Genomic DNA, 17078 nt, shown 5'->3' with positions numbered 1-17078 from the left:
TTTGCATTCAAAAATAGTCATGGAGTTATAAGGTTTCAGACGAACGCACAAGACACCGAAGTATACCCAAAAAATACCGAAAAAATACTAAAAGTCAAGCCTTTGACTTTGGTAGCTCATATCTTTTGGACTATTTATCCGATTTTCGAGTAGTATGCCTTGTTAGACGCGTATCTATCTGTAGAATAAATTTGCATTAAAAAATATTCATGGAGTTATAAGGTTTCGGACGAATGCACAAGACACCGAAATATACCCAAAAATACCGAAAAAATACTAAAAGTCTGGCCTCTGACTTTGGTAGTTCATATATTGAGGACTTTTCATCCGATTTTTAATTGGAATGCCTTGTTAGACGCATATCTTACCGTAGAATCAGTTTGCATTCAAAAATAGTCATGGAGTTATAAGGTTTCGGACGAATGCACAAGACGCTGAAGTATACCCAAAAAAATACCGAAAAAATACTAAAAGTCAGGCCTCTGACTTTGGTAGTTCATATATTGCGGACTTTTCATCAGATTTTCAATTGGAATGCCTTGTTAGACGCGTATCTTTCCGTAGAATCAGTTTGCATTCAAAAATAGTCATGGAGCTATAAGGTTTCAGACGAACGCACAAGACACCGAAGTATACCCAAAAAATACCGAAAAAATACTAAAAGTCAAGCCTTTGACTTTGGTAGCTCATATCTTGTGAACTTTTCATCCGATTTTCAATTGGAATGCCTTGTTAGACGCGTATCTTTCCGTAGAATCAGTTTGCATTCAAAAATAGTCATGGAGTTATAAGGTTTCAGACGAACGCAGAAGACACCGAAGTATACCCAAAAAATACCGAAAAAATACTAAAAGTCAAGCCTTTGACTTTGGTAGCTCATATCTTGTGAACTTTTCATCCGATTTTCAATTGGAATGCCTTGTTAGACGCGTATCTTTCCGTAGAATCAGTTTGCATTCAAAAATAGTCATGGAGTTATAAGGTTTCAGACGAACGCACAAGACACCGAAATATACCCAAAAATACCGAAAAAATACTAAAAGTCAGGCCTCTGACTTTGGTAGTTCATATATTGAGGACTTTTCATCCGATTTTTAATTGGAATGCCTTGTTAGACGCGTATCTTTCCGTAGAATCAGTTTGCATTCAAAAATAGTCATGGAGTTATAAGGTTTCAGACGAACGCAGAAGACACCGAAGTATACCCAAAAAATACCGAAAAAATACTAAAAGTCAAGCCTTTGACTCTGGTAGCTCATATCTTGTGAACTTTTCATCCGATTTTCGAGTAGTATGCCTTGTTAGACGCGTATCTATCTGTAGAATAAATTTGCATTAAAAAATATTCATGGAGTTATAAGGTTTCGGACGAATGCACAAGACACCGAAATATACCCAAAAATACCGAAAAAATACTAAAAGTCAGGCCTTTGACTTTGGTAGTTCATATCTTGTGAACTTTTCATCCGATTTTCAATTGGAATGCCTTGTTAGACGCGTATCTTTCCGTAGAATCAGTTTGCATTCAAAAATAGTCATGGAGTTATAAGGTTTCGGACGAACGCACAAGACACCGAAGTATACCCAAAAAATACCGAAAAAATACTAAAAGTCAAGCCTCTGACTTTGGTAGTTCATATCTTTTGGACTTTTCATCCGATTTTCAATTGGAATGCCTTGTTAGACGCGTATCTATCTGTAGAATCAATTTGCATTCAAAAATAGTCATGGAGTTATAAGGCTTCAGACGAACGCACAAGACGCCGAAGTTTACCCAAAAAATACCGACAAAATACTAAAAGTCAGGCCTTTGACTTTGGTAGTTCATATCTTGTGAACTTTTCATCCGATTTTTAATTGGAATGCCTTGTTAGACGCGTATCTTTCCGTAGAATCAGTTTGCATTCAAAAATAGTCATGGAGTTATAAGGTTTCGGACGAACGCACAAGACACCGAAGTATACCAAAAAAATACCGAAAAAATACTAAAAGTCAGGCCTCTGAGTTTGGTAGTTCATATCTAGTGGACTTTTCATCCGATTTTCGTATCTTCCGAAGAAGAAGTTTCGATTACTCTTAAGCAAATGCAATGAATTATCGTGAAGCTTAAATTATTTATCAGTTTGTCTTGCTGATGGCAGCTTCATAGTTCTTCCATGCCTCATTTTGTCTACATTTTCCCAAAGCCATTCTTATAGTTAAGGGTATACAAATTATATCAATCATAAATATAAATAAATTGCTTTAATATATTTTTCCCTAATTTCTTGGTTAACAATTTGAGACTTGTCTCTGTAGCCAAATCAAAATTTGTTTAAAGAGCACAAAAGAAAAACATTTTTCTTTGTATAAAATATTGAATTTTTATTTGCTTTGTTCCATTTTAATTTTTGCTTTGCATTGCCCCAGCACTCGATGAATAAATTGAAACAAATGACAGCCCATAGATCAGCACGAGTTGCGCTCGAAGGCTGGAAGAGACTTTCGCTCTCTGTCGTTGTGGAGATATTGATTTAGTAGACAGCTTAGAGTCGAGTTGAGGCGAGTTGAGTCCTCCTGTGTGTGCGTGTGTGTGTGTGCTGGCTTGGCCCGAAGACTAAGTAAGTTCATAAGTGGCAGCTGTTGAGGTTATTTATCAAAATTTTAGCCACTAACACTTAATACAAAAGTTGGCATTGTTGCCTATGCGCTGCATTGTTAATGATATAAGCCAAATGTGCCGAACAAAAGGCAGCAAATGAACTTTTTGTGTGTTGTTAGTTTGCTTGTGTTTGTCTGCTGTGCGTACCACAAAATCTGAAGCCAGAAACAATGATAAATTAATTAATTTGCCGGAATTGTAGACAGCACTCGAGCTCAACACGTAAAACACGGAACGTGCCCAGAAATGTGTTGAGTTAATTAATTCAGACACTAGGCCAGCGCAAGCTTTAAGTCCGGCCAACATATTGTAGTTGGTGAAATTTTCGGGCACAGGCTTTTCATTTAATTAGCATGTTTCCAGACATCGGCCAAACATAGTAGCTATTTGATGTATAAGTGGCAGCTGAGGCATTATCGAGTTTCAACTACAATGGACGCCCGTTGCTGGAGAATTGGCTCAACTATTTGGCAAGTCTCAAGTCTGATTAGCTAAAGTCTTTAATAGAGATAACAAAGTTGCCAAATTGAATAATGCTTTGCAATGAAATTAAATTACCTGAAAATACTCACACTACAGCATGCAGTTTATAGTGGATGAATGATCTTCAATAAGAGCTTAATAATGGGGAGGGTATATATACAAATATGTCAAATTTCACAACCATTCGAAGTCAAAAGATGCTGCACTTCAAGTGAGGCTCAACTCTGATTAAGCGTTTAGCAGCTTAGCTTAGCAAAAAGAAGCCATACACTCACTCATTGTCCACATGCTCTCATATTGGACAGCACCTCGCATTGCTTAACGTTGCTGCATTTCGGGAGCCAAACTAAATTGGCTGCACTGCCGTTTAAGTCTCTCTTTCTCTCTCCCTCTCTCTCTCCCTCTCTCTCTCTCTCTCTCTCTCTCTCTCTCTCTCTCTCTCTCTCTCTCTCTCTCTCTCCCTCTCTCTCTCTTTGAATGCTCTTGCCCATCGCTAATACGCCACGTGGTACGCTGGCATTGGCGGCGATGTGCTGGCATTAGGCGAATGCCTCGATACACCAATACATCCTAATTGGCATGCGGGCGCTTTCGGCACGTCTATCAAGCTGTCAGAGCGTTTATCACTTGCCATCATCCGATTTGAGCTATTGGCCCAACTGAGATCCCATCCCACGCACACACACACGGATAATTTATGCAGCGACAACAACAACACGAGCAACACGAACAAGAAGAACAACAGGCTCATCATTCATCACGCACAATGGCCCCCATCAATTGGCAAACGTTTCTTTTTTCATAGTTTTTCGTTGATCGAAGAGTTCCTCTGCACAGACCGAAAATTGTGAAACGGCAAAAAGTTGTTTTAAATCAGTTTTTGCTCATTTTTATTTGTTCAACTTTAAATTGGTTTAAATAAGGGGGAAAACTGGCCGAAACAAACTTTTTTCGCGTTAACCACTTGTTCAGCTTTAAATTATTTTATACTTGCAATAAATTATATCAAGGGCGTTTGAAAAAGTTCAAAGTGAGTTGTTTAATTTTGTTGAAATTCTTTAACTGTTTGGCAGTTGTAGAATCCATGATTCGAGCTGATGTAAATATTATGATTAAATAATCTGATGTATAATTCTGATATTTGAATATACGAGTCGAGACTCTTCTTTTCATATATTTAAGCAATGTTATCTACATTGAGAAGAGCATAAATACTGCAGTCTGCCAGGCCGCATGTGTCTCTGCGACTGTCAGCATACCCAACTTAGTCCTCGCTGCCTCAACAGGATACACACAATGAAAGTATTATCAGCCAGTGCAATACAAAGCAATTGTTGCCCCAAACAAATCCCAACGCAGCTGAGATGAAACAAAGCGAAATCTTCCTGCCCCGCCACAACCCACAGCACACGCACACACTCACCTTAGCCACACAGTCTCTGCTTACACGCAGCACTTAGCAGAGCATAAAATGTTGAGTGTAATCGCAATAATTTTGCCTTTTGGCGCTTTCAACACATTTTGCAATGTGCTCCGAGAGGTGTTTGCAAATATTTGCAAAGCTCTTGAAAGCAGCGCAAATATTTATAAAACTATTGCAAACTATTTTAAATGGTAGGGATGGCAAACCTTAAGCATCTGATACACGCTCTAACTAAATACATGTTTAAGGAAAGCAAAACAATTACAATGTTTGTTAAAGCTTTTACTCGCATGTCAAACAAACATTTAAACATTTGATTGTTTTACAATGAAACTCGCATTCGAATCGATTTCATATGTTATTCTTAATGCGCTTACGCGAGGCTCTAATGGGGTATATGTGGTTTGAGCAATGCTGGAATTTGAAATATAGCAGCTAGTTAAGATTTGCTGTACACGCCCAGCGGGGCGTGGCAATCGGAAATGGCAATAATTTATTAGACAACATCAATGCTATTTTTTATGGCGCTATTAAAGTTAAAGATGTGGATGTAAAGATATTTATTAATGCGATTAATGGGGCAGCAAATATAGCAATGTAGTAAATATATACTATAGATGACAGTGCACTTCCCCTTAAGTCAACCCATTAAACCATTCCATTAAACAGGTGCATTGCTTAAGCTAAAAGTAAAAGAGAAAATATTTTTTTTTTTTCAATTTTTTCTACTTTCGAAACGTGAGCGAGTATTGGGTGCACGTTGATACCCGATTGCCAATGTTTTGCCTGTGAAATGCAAATTGAATTATACAATTAATTAGGATAATTAACATTTGAGTTGTTGCTTTCGTGTTATTAAAATTGCCATTCAATGTCGTGCAATAATATTTGATAAGATATACAATGCAGATGTATTTATTTTTTCATTTATTAATACATATATTTTTTAAAATTTAATTTAAGCCTTAATAAAGCTTTGTTGCTGGATAAATCAAGCTTAAAATAACTGTTGCCAAACAATGCTGATATATGTATATTATCGAATAATTATTATATTTTATGTATTAAATTGTTATGAATTATTTATGAGATTTCTGCAAGTGTTATAGATTCCCGAATATAAATATTCCCAAGGCTAGACTTTGCTCTGCATAAAAGCAAATTGAAAGCGTACTATTCATAGCTGTATTTCGCAATATTTACTTATTTCGTAATATTAACCATTCAGTAAATTCTATTCAACAACTTCGTGAGTGCCCAATTTCCCGAATGCCACATAACATGGAGCGCAGGCATCCAATTGAATGTAATTTGATGCGTATATAAGTGGAGCTCTGTCTGTAAGTCTCTAGATTTTTATTCAATAGCTTTACATACACTTTTTAGAGATATTGCAGAAATAACAGCAGTCGAGTCGACGTTCATAACTGTTTGCAGTGCCTCAGTGTAAGTGTCTAAGGCAAGTTGAAATCATTTACATAAGGAAAATATAACAAACTGTGGCACTCGAATCGCTGCTTATTTTATTGAGTATGGGTTGGCAGCCAGTTCCGCTCCCGGCGGTCGCAGGGCGTGGCGGGGCGGTGCGGTGCGGTTGCCCAGAGTGAATCCTGTTACTTGGGCAATAGCTTAAAGTCGTTTGGCCTTTGTTTAGAAAGGAAGAAATATAATTTTCCTGCACACTGCAAAAGTTTCGTTCCTATTTCCCTTTCCCACTTCGCTCTCGCTGAGCAATATATTGCACATTGTATCTGGTTGTATGGCTTTGGCCCTCTCTCCACCAGAGCAACTCAACTTATTTTGCATATCTTACAAATGGAACATACGCATTTTTCCACTCTGGCCACAACAATGACAACTGCCACTGCAAGGGGAGCTGGCGCGGGCGGCCTCAACAGCGACGCCACAAGCAGCCGCAGCCGCAGCAGCAGCAGCCGAGGCAGCGGCAGCAGCAGAGGCTATTATATAAAAATAACATAGTCTTGGAGAAGGACTTGGACGAACCCATTATCATGAAAACAGCAGCTGCTCCCGGCCACAGTCGCTTTTCCACAGTAAAGTTTGACTACGCGGAAGTTATTGCAGTTATTCTGCAATTTAATTGCTGAGAAAAAAAATGTTGTGGAATTTAAGCAGCTTGCTAGAAGACGATTATAATAGTTCTATAAAATTACTCAACTATTTGTCAATGTAAAATACAAACATAAAGAGCTTTCTATGGTAAAGTCTTTACAAGAATTTGATTTATATATATATATAAATTTATGTGTTGTACAATGCCACAAAAATCGCTTATCATCAATGGCTTTATAGTAATTGAAGAGCTCTAATGATTGTCGTATTTTAAATACATATTTTTCTTTACTTCCTCAATCTCACGTCTCGTTCAACTCTCTCCCCTTACACTTTTGCTTGCTATTGGAGTGGAAATGGATAAAGTCAAGCGGCTTGTTGATTGCTTACAGCTGCTTGCCCAGTTTGCTCAGTTTGTCCAGCTTGCCCCAGTTGCAGTTGTTGTTCGTCTGCCGAAAACTCGCAAATGCCAGAGATTTGCGCACAATTTTTAATCTACAAACGGTCTGGCGCTACGAAGCTGTAAGTGAATCTATGCAATATATAAATAAACGAAAAATAGAAAAAAAAAATATATATATATGAAAAGAATTTTGTATAACTTTTGTTTTAATATTGTAGTAAATGGGTGAAAGCAACTTGGCATATGTGCGAACATTTTAGATGAACACCCACACACACACACACATCCATATACACACGCATAAAATTGTCTATTGTGAAAAACGAGACAGCTATCGCATGGACGAGCTAGAGTGAGGCGTATACGTTATATACACACTCACTCACCCACACACACACACAGTCATGCATTGCATGCCTGCCCATCCAAGCAAACATAGTCAACTTGGTATGCCTGCGTGCGTCTGTGCGTGCGTGCTTGAGTGCGGAACAGCTCTGCGCTTGTGTGTGTGTGTGTGTGTGTGTGTGTTTGAGCGCCCCCAACAGAAGCGACCACCAGTCAGACAAGGCCAAAGCCAAAGCGTGCCGTTGCATTTTCAACCAAAACAATTTCAAATTATGTTTAAAATGCAACAACAATAACAACAGCAAGCATACAAACACACACACACACACACACACACACACACACGCACACAGCTGCAATAAAAAAGTTTGCAAGCAATAAAATAACTATGCGGAAAATAAGTAAGTACCATAGTTGATGGTTTTTATTAAAACGTTTTCCAGCATGTTTTTTAACACAGCAACAAACACAACAGAAACAAAAACGAGTTTTTCTCTGCAACTTTTACCACTCGTCGTCGCTCTCATTGCAATTACTTTAAAAGGACTAAACTGAAAAAAAAAAAACTATAAAGTAAAGTCGGTTAACGGAATGTTCATAAGCATTAAGAAAGTAATATTAACTATTATTATGTTTATAAAATTTAATGAAAGTAAATATTTAAATGCCTTTAGCCTTATATTAAGGTATGTATGTATATGCCTTGTTCCTATAAAATTTATTTATTTATTATGGGATATCAATGTAAGACGAATTTCTGGCAGTCAAAACAGATTCCCATTTGACACAATTCTCTTATAATTTGCAGTGAATCCATAGCAGATTCAACTCAATTTACTTGGCAAATCGAACTGGCTTTACCTTTTCGCGTAATGCCATCTATATAAATACATATATATGAATATTGTACTACTCAACCAACTTCCCTTCCCCATCCTGCGCCTTCAATAGATGTAGGAAAATAAAACATATTTGTTTACGTTATATTCTTATCTGTCGAAGATGTTTTCGTTGTGATTCAATTCAATTGTTATTCAATTCAATATTCAATTTCAATTGTTAAGGCATTTTACTCGATTGGATAATTACATAAATTTATTCTATTTTATTTTGTTTTATTTATTTATTTTTTTTTAATTTTTGTATGGCCATACTTTTTATCATAGCCAAGTATGATGTCTTCTAATAAAATCTCAACCTACATTCACACATTTGCAGTCCGCAATCCAATTGGGAATCGAAAGTCCATATGAACAGCAGGTCTCAATGGTAAACAATAGCAAAACCATTAACACGAATCACATTTTTGTGAAGCGATGTGAATATAATACGCTGTGGCAAGGATCTAAAAATCGTAAGGGGAACAAATCAAACACATAAAAAATGCATATCAAATATAAACGCAGCGCACAATGGGACTCGAGCGGGCATCAATCAGCTGATGGAATGCTTTTAGGAACCAAACAATAATAATAATAATAATAATGGAAGCGCTGCAAATGCATTCTATTTGCATTCATCCACGAGCGAAATATTAATTTCTTTGGTTTCTGCAGCCGCACAGGGAGTTTGAGGCGAATATGCAACAGTTTCCAATCAAAACAATTATCGCTGCATTATTGAATGGATTTCTATTATTGATATTAAATTCCTAAAAATGTATTTAGGTCTCAGCATATTTGGCTCGATAATCGAACAGTTTAAGCAGATTAAACGTCAATCATTTTTAAATGGAGTTTTTGTTTAGGAATTTACATATATTTACAAACATTTAAAACGTGCTCAATTACAAAATTCGCATAATTATAATTGAAACTGAATCTACTCATTATTGCACAATGACGGCGCAGTTGGAAACGTTAACTATTTGATGAGCAAAAATAAATTGTGAACAACAGTTGCGACTAATTAAACATTTAAATTGTGGCTTATTATTCGCATTAATAAAGAAAATATGCCAGACCTTTGACATATTAAGTTTAAGTAATTAATCGCTGCTCGCCCGCAGCGGTCAAAGCAGATGGAATATTCCCTTTAATTAGATATATCAAAGGCATTTCAGCAATGGAGTCTTATTAATTACATATATATGTGAATCTGAACAGCAAGCTGTTGAGTGTAGGATTACATATATACATATGTGTGTATTTGTGTGTTAGTGTGTGTTAAGCTTAAGTGAGGAATGCTAACGATGAGAGCTGTTGGCATACTAATCAAATATATGTGCTAATGCCAGAATATTTTCTGAAATACTACAGCTACTGAAATATTTATAGCATGGGTATATAGGCTATGTATAACTATGTATTTATATATCCAGTATTTATATAAATGTATATCATAAATATTATCTGCATTGCTCGCATTGTTCTGTCCGATATTTTTCATCTCTGCGGTAAAGCCTAAAAATTCCTCAAGTGAGATTTGATTTGTTCGATTTGATTAATATATAATTAGGAACAGACATTAGAGTGAACCTCGTTGATTTGTTTTTAATAAGGGAAAATAGAATGTATAATTAAATAGTTATTTCGAATTTTTTTGCAGAATTACAATTTGTTCAGAATGTAGTTAAAACTGAAATATTTTGAACAGAGCTGCAAAAGTTGTTTTCAGTTTGTTTGTCAGAAATGTGTCGTGAGTTCGAAGTGTGTCACTGGCACATTTACGAGCGTAGTTGGCATGTGTGTGTGTGTGTGTGTGTGTGCTTGTGTGTGGGTGAGTGGAATTTGGGTATAAAAGTTGGAGTGCAAACAAATTTAATTCATATTTGTTTTCGGCTTGCTAAACTGCTGAGTTGGGCCAGTTGCGCATTGCATGCTGAGCCTCGGCGGGGCAGCTCTGCATGAAATTGCAAAAATTAAATATCTATTTGTGTGCGGCCATCGGGACTCGGAGCCAGTTGGGGGGCGGGGCGAAGGACGTGCAGCGCTTTGAGCTATCCCATTTTACTATTTTTTTTTTAGTTGGCCTCAAATTTATGTTGGTTTGTTTGTTGGCATTTGTGATTCCAGGCGCTCATCCTCTTTGCATTTGGCGCAATCGAAAAAAAAAAGTTTGCTTTTAATTAAAACATATTTCGAAGCGGTTTTTTCTTCATTTACTAACAGCCATCAAATATAACTGAAAGCACGCCGGGGATAAGCCCTGCAAATGGCCGCTCATTCATCTATATCGCGCTTTGCAGCTTGCTTTCTCACAGTTTGGTTTTTATTTATAAGCTAGCAGTTTTGTATGGTTTTTCATTCCATTAATTAACATTCAATTAGGCGAGCACTGAATGCGCCCGCCTCGCTTCCGAGGGTCATTGAAGGCATTCATAATTAAATGATTTAAGTGCAGCTTATACAGCATCCATCTGAATGGTATTTGATGTAATATTAATCCTTTCGCCTGAATACGAAGGGCTGCTGCTCGAGCACCGCCTGCTGCACCGACTCCTGCCCCTGCCGCCGCTCTATCAGTGTCTTTTGTTCGTCTATCACAGAGTCAGATAAATTGCGCGGTAGCTTGTTTGCTTTCTTTCTCGCTCAAGTTACTTCTTTTATTTTATTTCTTATTTATTTATTTTATTTTTTATTACAGCTTTCGTTATTTTCGTGCCAAACAGCGCCATGTACAGTGAATACCAAATCGTATTTCGCTCGAAAAAAATCTCTCGCTATCTGATGTTTACGTTAGATCTATTACCCCTGCTCCTCTCTCACCTCACTCTCCTCCTGCTGCCTTATTGTGTGTCATGTGAAAGTTGAGCTATGGCTTTACCCTGACAACCCTCACTTTTTGCGTAACTTTTGTAATTATGATACTTGTTAAGTTTTTAATAAAGTTGCGAATGAACTAGTTCTTTTTAATAAGTTTACTGGCGTTGCGATGAGAGAGAGAGAGAGAAGGGGTATAGAGAAAAGCGAAGCTAATATAAGCTATAATATTTTGATATCCAAGGATTAATATTCATGAACAGAACCGTCACCTGCTCATCGCAGAGAGCTTTACGTTCGTTTTTTTTTTTCTAGTTTGCGAGGAGTAAAAATGAAATGCCATATGCAAATGCAATTCGTATACTTTTTACGACTTGTACTCAGTTTTAGAGATATGTTTTATGTAAAGTTTACTTTGCTGTCAACTTGGCAATCCAATCGATTCCTTCCACTCCTAAGTAGGTGTCTACGAAACGTCGCCTGCAACAAACAGCAGAAGCACTACGTGATTGGAGCCTGAGCATATGTGTGTGTGTGTGTTTGTGTATGTGTGGGTGTAGGTGTGAGTGTATGTGTCAGAACTTTCGACATTTCAACTAATGAAATTTTTGTTGCTGTGCGAGGTGGCAACGCTGCGTAACAACAATTCCTTCTGCTAGCCTCTCGCTTGCTCCTGCTCCCCCTGCCATGTGTTAAATGGATGTGTGTGTGTGTGTGTGCGTAGTTTTCGGTGGCTTTTGTTGACATCACGTCGAACTTGTTACGGCTGTCATTGCGATATTGGCGAATAGCCCGGCCACGCCCACCCAGCTGCACCTGCCAGCACCTGCACCTGCAGCATGCGTCTCACTGGACGAGATCACAGTTCGTCTTCCCTGACAAATAAGTGCTTGTCGTCATTCGCCTCTCATTTTAAAGCCAGCTGCAATTGCAATTAGAGTCCGTTAATTCTGTGTTAAGTCCCACTGTACAGTGTGCACTGCGCAGCCTTGCATGTGATTCGACTGCAAAGTTTCCCCGTGCACTTGTCAAAGGCAATAATGAATGTATTTCCCTTTGCTGGAGGCCGTAAGATACATTGAATACATGATTAAGCGGCAGTTAAACGTGCTATCAAATTGTTTAATTAAGCAGCCGTAATCCAGCCGGGCACTCCAGCATTCTCAGTGGGTAAATTTATGGGTCAGCCACAGGCGCTGCAGCAGTGCAACGGCAGATGTCAATGACTGCGAGATGCCCGCTCACGCACTGAAGAATTAACGAATTTAGCTGTACCTTAAATGTTTTTGAAAGAATATTCCAATATAAATTTCATAAAACTGTAATTTAAACTTTTTATATTTAATATTAATATGAAAATAAATAATAATAATTTATATAAATAAAATAAATAATTTAAATAAATAAATCAATAATATAAATAAATAATATAACAGAGATAATAAAAAGAACGATAGATAGACTTGGAGTTATCTTAGTATGGTATATATGAAGCCAATGTACTCGCTATATTCCCATGACGAGCATATGTATGAAGCAAAAGGAATGTATTCAAGGTTCGTTTCATTTTCTGCTCTTTTTTCCTCACAAAGTGCTCTTTTATCTCTCAGCAACAGCAGCAGCGCAGATCAAAGGCATCTGGCGCAGCTTTACAGCAAAAAAAAAAAAACTGACCAGCAGTTAGCACAACAAAATATCACACACACACACACACACATAGGCACACCCACTCACACACATTCATACAGTGTCGAAATAACATTTCGCAGTGGAGCAAATTGAGTATTAAGTATTTTCGAATACTCTACCGAAAGGCGGAAGTGGCTGGCATGGCCAACGGAAGCGGAAGCACTCACATTACTCAGCTCAAGTGCGGCCAAGGCAGCGGCAAAGGCAGAGGCAAAGGCAGAGGCAAAGGAATCTTTGCTTTGGCAACCAGCACCAGTTGCTGCCGCAGAGTGGCTGATGATGTTGCCACCGACTCAGAGTGTGCTGCTTTTTCAAAATCGTTGATTTGAGCAGGTGATTTGCTCTTCTTCTAGCCAGCTGCAAATTGTGCAAATGTTTTTCCTGCTTTTTTGGCACAACTCTTGCCAAGAACGAAATACCTACACACATCGATTTCTTTTTTCTTTATGTATAATGTATGTGTGGGATGTGGGATGTGTGTATGTGTGAATTGGGTTGATTCTATGGCGCAGACACTTGGGTAAGGCAATAAAATTGTTTTGCATTTGTTGGCAATTGTAGAAAACATTTGGCAAATTGTTTCTAGCATAAGCCACAAATCAATCAACTAATTGATTTGATTTTGATTTGGAGTGAAAGGAATTTGGGTAATCTAATATATGCAATATACGCAAGACGAAAAACTTTAATTCGTGTTTAAGTTGAGTACATGACGAAACTCAATTTAAATGCTGCTAAACATATTTTTATTGATTCCCCAATAACTTGAAAAGACTTTTGGTGCGTTCTGCTTAAAGTTTTCAAGCTAGAGATGAGTTTAAATGCATTCAAATCAATTATGAATTATAGCTTAATGTTCAGTTGATTTGTGCTCACGCTGCCGTTTACAAGCGGCTTAAAGCTGTGATTACGTAAAGATTATTTCTCAGTGTGTATGCAATATGATTATTTAAATGCCTGCAGCATTAACAGAAATTACATTTAAATAGCAATTAGCAGCATAAATGTAATATTTAAAAATGCAATTTTTTTACTTTCTGTATCCTTTGAATTGCTGCATCAACTGCTGGCTTAAAGCAGTCGAGCGGGCTTTCAGCTAACGTGCTTTGGCATTCGCTTGACGCTCGACTCGAGATTTGTTTGGCCTTTTTGCCCCGCTCGTCGCTGGCTTTAAAGCTGAACATTCTGGCTCGCAAATTAAAATAAATTACATCAAATTTGTTCTCTTTCTTTTTTGCCTTTTCTTTTTTTTTTTGATAGCTACAGCCTTTCATTTCGTACTGCTGCTGGAGCTGCTGGGGCTGCCTGCTGCGCAACAAAGTGGATATTCGAGGGCGACATTAAGTAGATTATTTACTGTTTGCGTATTACGCAGAGATTGTGGACTAAATGTGGCTTGTAACAGATTTAATTAGCAGCTAAGGTCACTTGGAGTCTTTGTCTTTTATAAACTCGCTCGCAGATGAATGCATCAAGTTGATGTCAACAAATGGCTCGTAAAATGCCCAGCTGTCATCAGTTTGGCCACTTGAAGTGTACTTTCGGAGCTCGGCTCGAATCAAATCAGGGCTTAAAACAAATTGACTTTAATTTGTCACGTAATTCGCAAAGCAAAAGCCAATTAATTTCAACACCAGGCACTTACATTTGCGGCTGGCCACACGTAGCCAAAGGGGAATGGCGGGGGGAGGGGGTAGTGGATAGAGCAGAGAGCGGGGCGTGGGGCCTGTTGACATTCAAAGGGTGCGTGTTGCAGCTATTATGATGTACAAAATTTATATTAATTTTACAGTTATGATTACGAGTGGCAATTTGCACTAATTGGACGAACGACGAGCGTTAAGACGGCGCAGGAGACGGCCGTTGGCAGGGTATCCATTAGCTGTGAGCGAGGCGCTGTAATTATATTTACCGTTAATTCCCATACTTGCCTTTAACCTATTTGGCTGTGCGAAGGCCGCGCACAAAGCAGACGAGCAACAAATAGCAAAACACAAGCACAGCAAACAGCAAAAATCAGACACCAAAAGGCTACAAAGGGCTGCGACCCGAGGACAGACGCCACAGCATTGCGGCATTTGCAACGCAATTGTCATTTCTCGATTCTCGTTTCTCGATTCTCGATTCTCGATTGTCAATTGTCATTTGAATCGCATTCGATTACGCGTTTTGTTTGCTTTTAATTGCACCGCTCATCCGTTTTGCTTAACAGCGAGTTCGCCTTTCTCAATGGAAATTGTTTCATCCTCTCTTCCTGTCTCTCTCTCTCTCTCTCTCTCTCTCTCTGTGTCGCTGTCTATGCATCTAACTATCTTTCGTAGTGCTTTGACAAGTTCGAGCTGTGCGCCCCACAATGCACTCACCCAGCCAGCTGTGCACTCAGCCATCGAATCAGTTGCCTTCACACAGATTGGCTGCATTCAAGCACATCTGCAATTCTTATTCAGCTGAAAATGTAAGTGAAATGCAGCAATGGAAACTATATACATATATGTATTTATATACATATATATATAGATACGGGCATAAACATTTGGATTGCATTTACATTTGCCGCCCACTCGCTGCTTGAACGCACCTGCAAGAGCACCTGCTAGAGCACCTGCTAGAGCACCTGCGTAATTGCAGCTATTCGTGCGCGCATATCTTAACGATATGTGTATTATTTACCTTTTATTTCTTTAAATGGAGCACGCTCAACTGTCTGCACGTTATGCAAATGGAAGTTGAAATGGAACTTTGTGCAGCTTACCAAAAATTTATTTCGAAATATTATTGAGCACATCCAGAGCACTTTGGGTTCTCTCCAAGGAAACGGCCATATAAGGGACTATACATTTTTTTTCATTGCCATCTAGTTTACTTAATTGATAGATTGGATTAAGGTTTAACGACTACAAGTTCATAAACTAAACTTAATGATTATCTATTGAGTTTGAGTGTGAAGGGTGAAACTCTATGGAGTTAAAGTCTGAGTCAGGAGTAGTATTTTATGTATTAGAGATTGAAAATAATAAAATAATCAGAATAATACTAACAGACTTGAGGAGTGATATGAAATCCCTCAATTTTAGCTAGGGCTGTCGAATATTTAAAAAATACAGCTTCGATGATATTTTAAGTTCTGAAAATATATCAATATGATATATAATATGCCACATTAAAAATATCGATATATCAATAATTTTCCATTTTTATTTTTAATAAAATCCGAATAATACGTTTACACGATATTCAAAGTTTGTACATTTGGTATACTATATACAAATATATACAAATATATAAAAAAATATCGCAAATAAATTCGATATTAAAGGCAAAGAGTATTCTGATATAAATATATTTTTTATACAAAAATATCGATATATTGATATATTTTTACAACAACCATAAATTCAGCAGCTCATTTATAACTGTCAATATAATGTGATCATAAGATATAACAATGCTCAGCAACAACTAAACAACCCAAAAGCCAAGTTTGGTAATAAAACTTAACGGAGTTGGGCTTGAACTGAACCAATTGATGTATAAATACTAAATAGTTTACACAAAGCGTGCATGCTCCACAATCACAATAGATAGTATTAGATACTAAGCTCTTCACATATATCAGTTTTGCCTAAGTTTGAACTCTTGTTATCCTCACGATATCAATACGGGAACGGGCACAGGCGCAGACAAGGGCAATCGCAGCACGCATAAAGCATGAATTTATAATGGGTATTTATAAAAATGTAGTTGTTATTTTCAGCCATAAACACTTCGTCGAGTTTACGAGCCGGGCACATAATGCGAAACACTCAAATTAACAGCTGTGCACGGGGCTCCAGTGTGAGCGGGGCTCGAGTGTGGACAACATGTGCTGGCGGCGCGGCGGCGGCGGGGGGTTTGTCCTTCGAATTCATGAGCTTTGCACACAGTTAGTCGGCTGTGCGACATAAAGTATATTTTGATTATTTGCCGAGTCAAAAGCTGAACGTTTCAGACGGGCAGCGGCCACTGCTTCGGCATCTGCTTCATCAGGGGAAATTCCATCATTTGCATTTCAAATTCGCTCGAGTTGAACTGCTGCGATGCGCGGACATGAGCTTGAAGGCTGGCAACGACTGCAAATGCCACAAATGGCGTGTTAACACAACAAAGAGGTAATAACAATAGGCTTCCCGCTATCTGTATCTATGTGTGTGTGTGTGTGGCGTGTGTGAGTGTGCGTGTACGACATTCCTGTAGTCAGTGAGCGAGGCTCTTTTACGACATTCCCGCCTTCACTTTGTAAACATTTTTACTAGCCAGCGTTGCTTTTTATGCGGAAGCTGT

This window comes from Drosophila navojoa, chromosome 2, assembly GCF_054131105.1.
Source record: "Drosophila navojoa isolate 15081-1374.11 chromosome 2, UAZ_NAV_1.0, whole genome shotgun sequence".
NCBI classification, from domain to species: Eukaryota; Metazoa; Arthropoda; class Insecta; order Diptera; family Drosophilidae; genus Drosophila; species Drosophila navojoa.
The sequence above is the reverse complement of the archived record's forward strand: the minus strand, read 5'-3'. Positions refer to the sequence as shown.